Genomic DNA, 13,780 nt, shown 5'->3' on the forward strand with positions numbered 1-13,780 from the left:
CATAACTATGCTCAATTCTATCAATTGCTCGACACTAATTCGTTTACCCACCGTAATACTTATGCTCTTGAGAGAAGCCACTAGTGAAACCTATGGCCCCCGAGTCTATCTTTAATCATATTAATCTTCCAATACTTAGTTATTTCTTTTTCCTTTGTTTTACTATGCATCTTTATTTCTCTTTATCATAAAAATACCAAAAATATTATCTTATCATATCTATCAGATCTCACTCTCGTAAGTGATCGAGAAGGGCTTGACAAGCCCTTTATCGCGTTGGTTGCGAGGTTATTATTTGTTTGTGTAGGTGTGTGGGACTTGAGTGTGATCTCCTACTAGATTGATACCATCGTTCTCAAAAACTGAGGGAAATACTTACGCGGCTTTACTGCATCACCCTTTCCTTTCAAGGGAAAACCAACACAGTGTTCAAGAGGTAGCAAGAAGGATTTCTGGCGCCGTTGCCGGGGAGATTCGCGCCAAGTCAAGTCAAGATTTTACTCCCACAACGAGTCATTTCTGGCGCCATTACCAAGTCAAAATATACCAAGTACCCATCACAAACTCTTATCCCTCGCATTACATTATTTGCCATTTGCCTCTCGTTTTCCTCTCCCCCACTTCACCCTTGTCGTTTTATTCGCCCTCTTTTCCTCTCTCCCTCTCTCTCCGTTCCTCTTCTCTTTTTTCTATTTGCCTTCTTTTGCCCGTTTCTTGTTTGCTTGTGTGTTGGATTGCTTGTTGTCACGATGACTCTACCTAGATTTGGTGAGCTTCACCTTAAAAGGTTAGAAGAAATCGAAAGAAATATCAGGAGTTTTATGGTTTCACAATTTGAGCATAACAATTTCTTTAGGAACGAGCTTAAGGAACAAAAAAGCTTTATGGGTTATATGAATAAAGAGCTCGATGATATGTCTAAAGAATTTCATGGTTTGAAATCTCAGATTGATCAGCTCAAAAAATTAATTGCTGAAGTCTCGGATAAGCAGGCCACCTTAGTTAATAAGATGGCTGCTAAGCCGGAAAATTTTGATGAAAATAAATATGAAGATCTTAAAGTTATTGATGTGTCTCCTATTAAATATTTGTTTTGCAATATGAATCTTGATAATTATGGGGTTGAAGATGAGCCACCTTTACCTAGAAGGCATTCCAAAAATTCAGAGTCTTTAGATCTTGATGCTAAAATTGTTAAAAGTGGGATTGAAGAGGTCAAAACTTTAAATATCAATGAACTCACTATCTTGGATTTCAAGGGATTTAATTATCATAATTGCTCTTTGATAGATTTTATTTTCTTGTTGCAAGCCATGCTAAATTCTCCTCATGCTTATAGTCAAAATAAAGCTTTCACTAAACATATCGTTGATGCTTTGATGCAATCTTATGAAGAAAAACTTGAGTTGGAAGTTTCTATCCCTAGAAAACTTTATGATGAGTAGGAACCTACAATAAAAATTAAAATTAAAGATCATGAGTGTTACGCTTTGTGTGATTTGGGTGCTAGTGTTTCCACGATTCCAAAAACTTTGTGTGATTTGCTAGGTTTCCGTGATTTTGATGATTGTTCTTTAAAATTGCACCTTGCGGATTCCACTATCAAAAAACCTATGGGAAGAATTAATGATGTTCTTATTGTGGCAAATAGGAACTATGTGCCCGTAGATTTCATTGTTCTTGATATAGATTGCAATCCTTCATGTCCTATTATTCTTGGTAGACCTTTCCTTAGAACGATTGGTGCAATTATTGATATGAAGGAAGGGTATATTAGATTCCAATTTCCGTTAAGGAAAGGCATGGAACACTTCCCTAGAAAGAAAATTAAATTACCTGATGAATCTATTATGAGAGCTACTTATGGATTGCCTACCAAAGATGGCAATACCTAGATCTATCTTAGCTTTTATGCCGAGCTAGGGGCATTAAACGATAGCGCTTGTTGGGAGGCAACCCAATTTTATTTTTATTCATTGATTTTTGCTCCTGTTTAGTAATAAATAATTTATCTAGCCTCTGTTTTGGTTGTGTTTTTTGTGTTTAATTAGTGTTTGTGCCAAGTAGAACCATTGGGAAGACTTGGGGAAAGTCTTTTTGATCTTGCTGTAGAAAACAGGAACTTTAGCGCTCACGAGAATTGATGACATTTTTATTTGGAAGGTGCTATTTAGTTAATTCTTTTTGCAAATGATTAATAGATAAATGCCTCACGTCCGGATAATTAAGCTACAGTAATCCCCTACTAATGATGCCAAGTCATCATTGTTACTGTTGCTAATCTCACTTTGATTCAAAACCATTTCAAATTCACTTTTTAAAATAAAGTCAAATAATTTATTTCTCCAAACAGTAAAACAAAAATGTTCAAAGTGTGGCAAATATTCCATAACTAATTATGGTGTTGACCCAAGACTTTTGTAAAATATTTAAAATGCCCTTTTGTAAATATAACAGTAGATAAAAATAATTATTAAATGCTTTTTAAATTATAAAAGTACTAAACTATTTTATTTTGAACCTCAAACTAAATGTGGCAGTGGAGTATTTAATAGTACTAATTTTGAGTCTAGGTTTGTATTTTACAAAAGTAAAAGTAGAATAAAACTAAATAGAAAATAGAAAATGAAAGAGAAAACGAAAAGAAAATGCAAAGTAAATAAACAGAGAAAGGCCGCCCACTATTCCCCCTGGGCCTTGGCCCAACTGGCCATTGGCCATCCCACCAGCGCCGTTTCCCCTGTCTTTGTCCACGGGGGGGGGGGGGCTCGTGGCTAGCACTGATGGCCGCCACGGCCATGGCAAACGCCGTGGCGCCCATCCACCAGCGCCGCCCCCCTAATTAAGCCGGCGCCTCTCCCCCAGACCGAACCCTAAGAGACTCTCTCCTCACTCACCCTTCCCGCGCATGTCCTCTCCACTCCTCAGATCCAACGCGGTGCACTCGCCCGAGCAGGCTCGTCGTTGTTGCCTCGCCGTGCGCATGGCCACCAGCCATTGTTGGTCGTTCTGCGATGTCCAAAAGCACGTAGCCTTCGTCTTCATCTTCCTCGCCATCGGATCGAAGCCCAGGAGCACCGCTAGCGCCGTCTTCTTGTTCCCCATCCGTCCGCTTCGGTTGCTGGCCCTCTCCGTCGACTCTAACCACCCTGCTGCCACTAAGCTACCACCGGGCCTCCGTGTGCCTCCGTGGTGAGCACCTCGTTCGATTCCCCCTATTTCCCCTTCGAATCCTTCGCCGTAGACGCCGTCCCATGTTCGCCGCCGCGTGTGTGCCAACCACCACAGCGACCCATGGGCCCGCTCGTGCGCGTCCCTGCCAGCGCCTGGTCGTGCTCCTGCTGGCGAGCTGCGCCCTGCGCATGCCCGCCCGCGGGTGGCTACAGCCCCGCTATGCCATCGCCGCCCCGCATACCACCCACGTCGATCGCCCTGCACCGCAGCCCGCGCCCCGCTTTCCCTTGCGCCGTCGCCGGCGTCCTGCTCCCCGCCGCCTGCAGCCACACCCGCCGTTGCTTCCTGCCCGCCACGATCGCCTCCGCTGCCCACCACCCCTGCTACGCCCCTGGACCGCTCGCCGCTGCTCCCCCCAACACGCTTCTGCGGCCGAGCCCCGCCTCCTCTGGCCACTCCGCGCTCCCGCTCCCCGCGCACCGCCGTCGCCCCACGCTGCCCCTACGCCCGCCTCTGCCTGCCGTGGCCGGCCGGCGTGCCCGGCCACGGCCACGGCCTCGCCCCCTCGCGTGACGGGCGCCTGGGTGCGCCCCGCCCCAGCGCCCGTAACCCGTAGCCCGCTAAGCCCCAGGCCCACTGCCGGGGGCCCCATGCCTTTGGTTAAAAAAAGAGTTTTAAAAAAATAGTAAAAATAATTAAATTAATTGATTAACCTAATTAGTCATGTTAATTAACATGTTAACTACTTGGTTAGTTTAAACTAATCATGTCAGTAAATAGGCAGGCAATGATAGGGGGCCCCACTCCCTTTTGACTAGTCAAACATTGACTAGTCAACGGGGTCCCCCTGGCCCCGCTTGTCAGCCGTTGTGTACATTCTATGTACACAGGGCTGGGTACCCATAGCATTTTATTCATTTATTTTTGAATTAAAATAAATCTAGGAAATTGGAAAAACAATTAAAACTTTGAAAATTAATAGAAAATAAACCGTAACTCTGATGGAAAAACTTTGTACAGGAAAGTTGCTCAGAATGACGAGACGAATCCGGATACGTAGCCCGTTCGTCCGCGACGCATCCCTAGCATAGCGAACACACAACTTTCCCCCTCTGGTTCATCTGTCCGAAAACGCGAAACACCGGGAATACTTTCTCGGATGTTTCCCCCCTTCACCGGTATCACCTCATACCGCGTTAGGGCACCCCTAGCACCGCTACTTGTCATGTAATGCGTCTATTTGCATTATATTCATTGTTTCTTCCCCCTCTTCTCTCGCTAGACACCGAGACCGACGTCGCTGCTACCTAGTACGACTACGGTGTTGACGACCCCTCTCTGTTGCCAGAGCAACCAGGCAAGCCCCCCCACCCTTGATCACCAAATATCGCCTACTCTTTTCTCTACTACTTGCATTAGAGTAGTGTAGCATGTTACTGCTTTCCGTTAATCCTATTCTGATGCATAGCCTGTCATTGTTGCTACAATTGTTGACACCTTACCTGCAATCCTAAATGCTTAGTATAGGATGCTAGATTATCATCAGTGGCCCTACATTATTGTCAGTCTGCCATGCTATACTATTGGGTCATGATCACATCGGGTGTTGATCATAGGTATACACTATACATACATACTATACATGTTGTGACTAAAGTCGGGTCGGCTCGTTGAGTACCCGCAATTGATTCAGATGTTGGGGCTGAAGGGGCAGGTGGTACCACCCAGGTAGTGGTGGGACTAGATTCCCGACGGCTCCCGACTGTTACTTTGAGGCAGAACGACAGGGCAGGCAGAGACCACCTAGGTGAGAGGTGGGCCTGGCCCTGCTCGGTGTTCGCGATTACTTTGAAATAACATGCCTAACGAGATCTGGGCATTTGATCTGAGTCTGGCTACTGACCTATATGCACTAACCAACTATGCGGGAACAATTATGGGCACTCGACGTCGTGGTATCCGCCGAAGCCTTTGTGACGTCAGCGACTGAGTGGCGCGCGCCGGGTTGGACTGGAATGCCTGCTCTTGTATAAGGGAGGCTAGGTCTGCTCACCGGCCGCGTACGCAACATGCAGGTGTGTAATGGGCGATAGGCCCAGACCCCTGCGCCACAGGATTTAGACCGGCATGCTGACCTCTCTGTTGTGCCTAGGTAGGGATGCGACGTGTTGATCTTCCGAGGCCGGGCATGACCCAGGAAAGTGTGTCCGACCAAAGGGATCGAGCGTGTTGGGAAATGTGGTGCACCCCTGTAGGGAAGTTGATCTATTCGAATAGCCGTGTCCCTCGGTAAAAGGACGACTCGGAGTTGTACCTTGACCTTATGACAACTAGAACCAGATACTTAATAAAACACACCCTTCCAAGTGCAAGATACAACCAGTGATCACTCTCTCACAGGGCGATGAGGGGAGGATCATCGGGTAGGATTATGCTATGCGATGTTACTCGGTGATCTTACCATCTAATCTCTTCTTCTTCTGCAAGATGGAGGTTACCAGAAGCGTAGTCTTTGATAGGACTAGCTATCCCCCTCTTATTCTGGCATTCTGCAGTTCAGTCCACATATGTTACCCCTTTTCAATTTGATACCAATGCATACATATGTAGTGTAGCTCCTTGCTTGCGAGTACTTTGGAGTACTTACGGTTGCTGTGCTCCCTCTTTTCCCCTTCCTATAATAGATTGTTGTGACCAGACGTTGGAGTCCAGGAGCCAGACGCCACTGTCGATGACGACTGCTACTACTCGAGAGGTGCCTACTACTACGTGCAGGCCGCTGACGACGACCATGAGTAGTGTAGGAGGATCCTAGGCAGGAGGCATGTGCCTCTTTCAATCTGTATCCCAGTTTGTGTTAGCCTTCTTAAGGCAAACTTGTTTAACTTATGTCTGTACTCAGATATTGTTGCTTCCGTTGACTCGTCTATGATCGAGCTCTTGTATTCGAGCCCTCGAGGCCCCTGGCTTGTAATATGATGCTTGTATGACTTATTTTATTTGTAGAGTTGTGTTGTGATATGTTCCCGTGAGTCCCTGATCTTGATCGTACACGTTTGCGTGTATGATTAGTGTACGATTGAATCGGGGGCGTCACAACGAGCGATGGTCTTTTCCTACCAATCTATCCCCCTAGGAGCATGCGCGTAATACTTTGCTTTGATAACTTGTAGATTTTGGCGATAAGTATGTGAGTTCTTTACAACTAATGTTGAGTCCATGGATTATATGCACTCTCACCCTTCCACCATTGCTAGCCTCTCTAGTATCGCACAACTTTCGCCGGTACCATAAACCCACTATGTACCTTCCTCAAAACAGCCACCATGCCAACCTATTATGGCATTTCCATAGCCATTCCGAGATATATTGCCATGCAACTTTCCACCATTCTGTTATTATGACATGGTTCATCATTGTCATATTGCTTGCATGATCATGTAGTTGATATCGTATTTGTGGCAAAGCCACCATTCATAATTCTTTCATACATGTCACTCATGCATCATTTCACATCCCGGTACACCGCCAGAGGCATTCACATAGAGTCATATTTTGTTCTAAGTATTGAGTTGTAAGTAAATAAAGTGTGATGATCATCATTATTAGAGCATTTTCCCAAGTGAGGAAAGGATGATGGAGACTATGATTCCCCCGCATGTTGGGATGAGACTCCGGACGAAAAAAGAGGCCAAAAAAAGAAGGCCCAAATAAAAAATGAGAGAAAATAGAGAAGGGACAATGTTACTATCCTTTTTCCACACTTGTGCTTCAAAGTAGCACCATGTTCTTCATATAGAGAGTCTCCTATGATATCACTCACATTGATATCTATTAATGGGCATCTACATAGCCCGTTGATACGCCTAATATAGCAACCCGACCCGAACGGATCAAGTCTCTGTGCTTAAGTGTCATCCTTGGATCGGTATGCTGACACACACAGTACTCGAGGATTTATAACAGAGGTAAATCACATGTATAAAGTAACGTAAATACTATTACCTCAATCCAAATAGAGGAAGTAACAAGGTTGTGGATTCCCATCAACACCAACGACAAAGTTGAGTGTAGAAAATCGTAACCCTAACGTACCACTTACTCGTCGTAAGATAATCCTGCAACATGAGACGTTGCAGCCACAAAGGGTCAGTACATTGAGTGTACTGGCAAATTCACACCATAGAGAAAAATGATGAACAATGGCTATCACTACATGCATATTTGGCTGGTGGAAAAGCTCTATGGTTATAATGTTTTTGCGAAAAGCCAATTTTGCCCTACTACAAAGGAATACATTTTATTTAACTATCATGGTGGTTGTTAAACATTGAGAGTGTAGACACCCTCTCAATCCCAATTAAGCATCATCATTAAAACCTAACAAAATTATTTAAAGTCACATGATGAGATTCACATGATAATCTAAGTACTAGATACTCAAGACGTCCATAACCGGGGACACGACTAATCATGATTAGTTCGTACACTCTGCAGAGGTTTGCGCACTTTTCCCCACAAGACACGATCTCCGCCATTGGGATTCTCGCACTACATGGCTTTTGAGAAATGGATGACCGAGACATAGTCTTTCAGAAGCGCTAGCACCTTACGATCGGGTAGACCGTTACACCTACTTTCCCCTACATCTGCTAGTCTACCACTTTAAGAGTTCGCACGACTTAATCAACTATGCTAGAGCCCATAGTAGCTTGTGGCTGCACACGGAAGTTTCTAGTATGAATAATCTCATAATCCCTTTGAGCCTCGGTGGTGGTCCATGAAAAAAACAGGCAATCGCTGGAATACCCAGGTGCCTCAATCCACCCAGATGTGTGTTAAAGTTGCCACCTTAAGTAAACCATTAATTAACAATCTCACATCTGTCATGAATAATCTCAAACCCAATCCACGTCTACAATCATAGCATGGCAATATAAGCATAACGTAATAGTAACTCCCAAGGTTTGAATGCAGGGCAATAGATTCCTACCTCATCAACTACTTCCCAATACCCACATGTTATCAATTCCTAACCATGAAATGTTTGAGGGTTGAAACTAATGCATAAAAACTGGGTATGAAAGGGATATGATCAAAGTGTGAACTTGCCTGCAATGTTGATGAAGATGATTCATACTCAAAACTCTTGATAGTTCTACTCGTCACACTCCGGTCAATCTATCGTAAGCAAGCAATAGTAACCACACATAAGCACTCACTCAAAAGATCAAAGAAAACAATTCGGAAAGCTTCAAACCCAAGCAAATACCTCTTACAACATAAAACAATTTATAACAGTACCAAAATTATGTGAATTTGGCCTTATCAGAAAGTTTAGGTCAAGAGCTTTAATTTGCCAAAAGAATCAACTCAAACGGAGTTACGAAACTCAAGTTATGAACAAACAAAGTTTGAATTTAAATCTGACCTAATTCAAATTTTAAAATTTCAAAAACATGTTTAAGTTGTTTTACTGGATAGAGGAGATCAAGACGAAGAAGTGGGCATTGGTTTCGTTGGATTTGGACTAACTAGTAAAAAGTAATGAGGGTTTGAAAATTAGGGACTAATCTGTAAATAAAATCATCATAGATGGGTCCCTGGCCGAAAATAAAAAGAAAAAGAAAATAAACTAAAAAGTGAACATTCATTACTGAACGCTAACTAACGAATTTGCTCGCTGCGAAGAGGTAAACAGCGAGCGTTCACTATTTAAGAAGTACCAGTTCGGAAATAAAAAATGACTAGATCTAATCCTAGCCGTCTATCCTAGATCGAACGAACGAGGGCGGCCGGTGGCTTACCATGGCGGCGGGTCGTCGGCGGCGAGGAAGAACACCGGCGGCGGCGATGGGTCCAAACAGCGAGGCAACTCCGATGGTCGTCGAGGCCGGCAAAGGGGTCGGGGAGAGGCGGCGCTGCGCGGCGCAGCGCGGCGGAGTCGATGGTGGCGATGGGGGTGGTCGTCGGCGGCGAGAGTGGCGGCTTCGGGCGGCGAAGCTTGGCGGATCTCGCCGGCGGCGGCGAGGCGCGAGATGCGAGGCTAGGGAAGAGAAGAGGGGACAGGGGACGGCCTTATAAAGGAGGGGGCGACGGTGGCGTGGAGGAGGGGCAAGGGAGAGGCGGCGAGGAGGAGTCCACGGCGGGGACGGCTCGGACGCCGAGGCAGCGGCGTCGTGCAGGCATCGGCCTCCTACGCGAGGTCGAGGACAGCGCGGCTAGGCTGGGCTTGGCGTGGCTCAGTTAGCCTAGGGAATGTTTTTTAAACAGCGCCAAGAAAAAAAGAAAAACCTTAAATAAAAAACTATAGGCATATAATATATCAAAATTTTCAGAAAAATATTTCCTACAAGCTGAACATTTTTCTAGAGTCAAATAAAATCCACACAAATTGAGATAATTCAAAGAGTGCTACTGGTCTAATAAAATCCAATAAAAATCATTTTAAAAATACCAAAATGATTTCAAATTTATTTTCTCCAATTTTCGATTATAGGGAATCATGTTACCCTATTTCCATATATTTTATTTTTGGAGAAAAATAGTTTGAATAAAACCCCAAATAACTCCAAATTGAAAATAATTTCAAAAGGATTTTAATTTGATCCTTTTAAACTTCGAACTCATATTTCACCTGTTTTGAAGAAGTCATTTTATCTTCTCTCATGAAAATCATTGAGTTGCATGAAGTTTATGAGTTGAAATATTTCCAAATGAAATTCAAATATTTTCAAATACCCTTTCATTTAATTAAATGGAAGAAGTCATATCATCTTCGCTCAAGGGTCTTGTATTTGAAAAGAATTTGAATTCATGGAGATCAGAAAGCAAAGATGAAAGTTTGGGAAAGTCATTTTATTCCCTCTCATTTAACTTTCAAAAGTTTTGAATATCACTCACTTTCAGTCAATCAATCACACAACAATCAAACAAACAATCAATCTATCTATTTATTATAACATTGCAAAATTTAGAATTTTGGGATGTTACAAACCTACCACCCTTAAAATGAATCTTGTCCTCGAGATGCGGAGAGGCTAGCAAGAAAAGGGATAGGGTTTGGGGGTCTTCTCAAAATCCATCGATCATCACAAGGGGTCTGGGGTGCTACCACCCTTAGAAGCATGGTTACGGTTCCATCAAAACTCATACACTCCATCCTTATTGCTGACAGTGTCGGTCTTCTCAGATTCTCGAGATAATTCCTTCTCTGGCTCTTCCGGTAGTGGCATAACCTTTACCACAATTCTTCTATACTTTCATCCTGGTAAGGTTATTCCGAGACTGGGTCTTCTATGCTGACGGGTCTGGCGCCAATACTAATCAACTATCGATATCTCATGGTGGTCAACAATTTATGGTTTCTCCTGCAGGAAATGGGTCTAGGCTGAACCACACCGTATATCCTACGGTTGGCAAAAGCTGCCGTGTACAAGGAAAAAAAATTTGTATACCATTCTAAGGTTTAAACAAGGTTTAATACCATCGTCTCTCTTCTATAGGTAAGTCATTCAGATTTACCATCCCACATAGCAAGGCGAATAATAAGAGTAAGTCGGTATGGTGATCAATCCATCCCGCACCCAAATCATTTCCTTTTACATGGTTTAGCGAATCTCGCATTCTAACACTCGGTCATCCTCACAAGCATTGCGGAATTTCTCTTGTCGACGAACTGGGTTCGGATAAATCCATTGATTCTGCAAGCCAAACAAACATCTATCGTTTCTTCACAACTCTCAGGTTTTTGCGTAAATCCTATAAGATTGTCGGTTGATAAAATCATCACTTCTTCCAGGGTTTTTCCTTCAGCAAGAGTGTGCTTGCCTCTTGGCAGGTCCTGGGGCATGTGGGTTATGCCCCATCTCATCACTTGTAGTCCTTGAACTTATCATCGGGCAACTGATCATTATTCCAACTTCCAACTTCCTAGTATTCTCAAATCCATCCAATTGTACTATCTTCCTTCCTTCTATTGGCACCAAACTAGGACATGATTACTCAGAATCATCATGGAGTTTCCATTGATCCATATTTCCGATATCATACCTCCTTTATATCCAATAGTAATTTATCTCTTCATCCTCGTGGGATATCCCACATACCGAGATAAAAACTTATACTTATGAAGTCCATACTCCCCTTCATGAGCATCATTATCCTTTCCAGGCTCAAGCGTCCTTACAGGGGAATATTGGCCATCTCTGCATGGCACTTCTTCAACTGGGAAACATGAAACGCATCATGAACTCCTGAGAGTCCTTTGGGTGACTCCAACTTGTTCCACTTCTCCCATACGCTCCAAAACTTGGTATGGTCCTACAAATCTTGGGGCTAACTTTCCCTTAACTCCAATTCGTTTAACTCCTCGCAGAGGGGACACACGAAGACATGCTCTGTCTCCAATCTCATAGACTACCTCCTTGCATGTTTGAGTCTGCATAACTCTTCTTCCCGGACTGAGCTACCTTCAGTCTATATCGAATCAACTTAACATTCTCTTCTGACTCCTTGATCACATTTGGTCCAAACAACTGACGTTCTCCTACTTTATCCCACATACTCTTGGGGTATCACACATATTGAGACGAAATTCGTATTCATTTTGTCTGAAATCCACTCAGTGGAGTATCCTTATCTTTTCCAAGGGTCAACGGTTCTTACAGGGTACTACCACCCTTAAAATGCATAAATCTTCCATAGACCATATTTCTTATATCCTCAAAAATGGTCAAAATCTTTCTTCATAGAGTAACAACTCATAAAATCCATATCAGTACCAACGATGCTAACTTTATTCACTCTCAATTGATTACAATCTCAACTCAACACCTCGATATAAAAGAAAATGTTCTCACTTCTACTACTCCATTTCTTTTGTTGCAAACTCAACTATCTAGCAAAAGTCTCCTTCTCCTTGGGGCATTCTCTAGCAAAGTGCCCTGCTCCCTTACAACGAAAACATATTACTTCTGACAACTCTCGAGGTTTCCTTTTTGGGAAACTGCTGAGGTAGTGCCCTAACTCCTTGCACCTATAACAGATGATATGACTCAGATCCTTCCTGGAATCCACTCTGCTTCTCTTTCTAGACTTTTCCGTTCCAATTAGGGCTTCTATTTCCTGTGGGTCATACTCTACTTCCTCTGTCGGGAATACTACTAGACCCCCATTCAGACAATTCTAGGAGATGTGTCCTTCTTCTCCACATGAATAGCAAGACTTAGTGCAGGGTTTACTCGGGTCTTCTTTAGGTGTGTCCTCCACCTCTTCCTTCATCACAGTTTCTTCTAAACTTTCCATGAGGGCTCCTTTCATTACTTCTTTCTTCTGCTGGATGGTTCATTGTACCATGGGGTAAATGTGACACTGAGCAGGATAGTGGGTAGTCCCTTCACACAAGAAACAAGTAATCTGCCTAGTTGGGCATTCTTCAACTAGGTGACTTCCTTCACAATTAGGGCATTCATCCTTGTGTTCTTTATGGGTGTGTCCTATTTCTCCACAAATCTTGCATGCACAAGGTTTCTTCATATCCTTTCCATAAGTCTTCAACTTCTAGGACACGAGCTGAGACTTTGGCAGAGTCAACTTAAATTCTTTCCAAGTGGTTACTCCTTGCCATCCATTGATGGTTTGGTACATCCTCCACCAAGTAGCAGCACCTCTTTTAAAGCACTAAAGAGCATGTCGGGTCATATCCTTTCCGACTATAGGGTTATTCCTCATGTGATCCTCCATGTTCTGAATCCATTGGTCCGTCTCCAATTGACTCATCGGTCTAGAAAATATAAGCTCATCTTCATTCATCCTCTATTGGGTCCATGGGTTTGGGGTGAGATAAGAGAGATAGAGAGAGATACACACAATGCAAACAAAAGTTTTGAAAAGACAGATTTTATTTGTGGCTGTTGGGAAAAACATCAAACAAATGACAGCTCACAAACGTCGCATCTAACGTAGGTATATAATAGGGGTTTGGTCTTCTAAAGGTCAATAAATCTTCAACATCTCCAAACTCTTCAAGCCTTGTTCATGCCTCCAATGGCTTCTTCTGATCATGCTTGTATTTCTCAAGTTCTTTTGTCAGATCAACTCTGTTGACGCGAAGTCTGTCATGACGTCCTTTAATATTCTGGAGTTGCGTTCCAAACTTCTAGTTTCAACATCCTTCGCATGAACCATGGTCCTATTGTCCTTCAGTTCCTGACGAATCTCTGGTATCTCGAGGTTTTGCTCCTCCAGCTTGGCTACTTCGGCTTCTTGGACCTAAGTTCTTCACGAAATGCTTCCTTGTCAAAATATGGCTTCCTGTGGGCCCATCTTAAAATTCCTGATGTAATTCTCCAGATCCTGGTGATACACCAGCTAAGGTTAAAACTGCATCCTTTGCTGATAGATGCTCCATCAGCCTTCTACCATCCAATCCTTCCAAAGAAATGCATGCTTAGCTCAGCTCAGTGACCATCAGTGGCGATGGGCATCACGGATAACCGTGTTTCTGCCCTTGTCATTGCCATGAGCTATCTTCCATAGTTGATATCTCCTGCCTTAGGGTTTTCTTGACAAAACTTTGAGGTTTTTAACTCTCCATGCCCGATCT

This window comes from Triticum aestivum, chromosome 3A (assembly GCF_018294505.1).
Source record: "Triticum aestivum cultivar Chinese Spring chromosome 3A, IWGSC CS RefSeq v2.1, whole genome shotgun sequence".
Lineage (NCBI taxonomy): Eukaryota > Viridiplantae > Streptophyta > Magnoliopsida > Poales > Poaceae > Triticum > Triticum aestivum.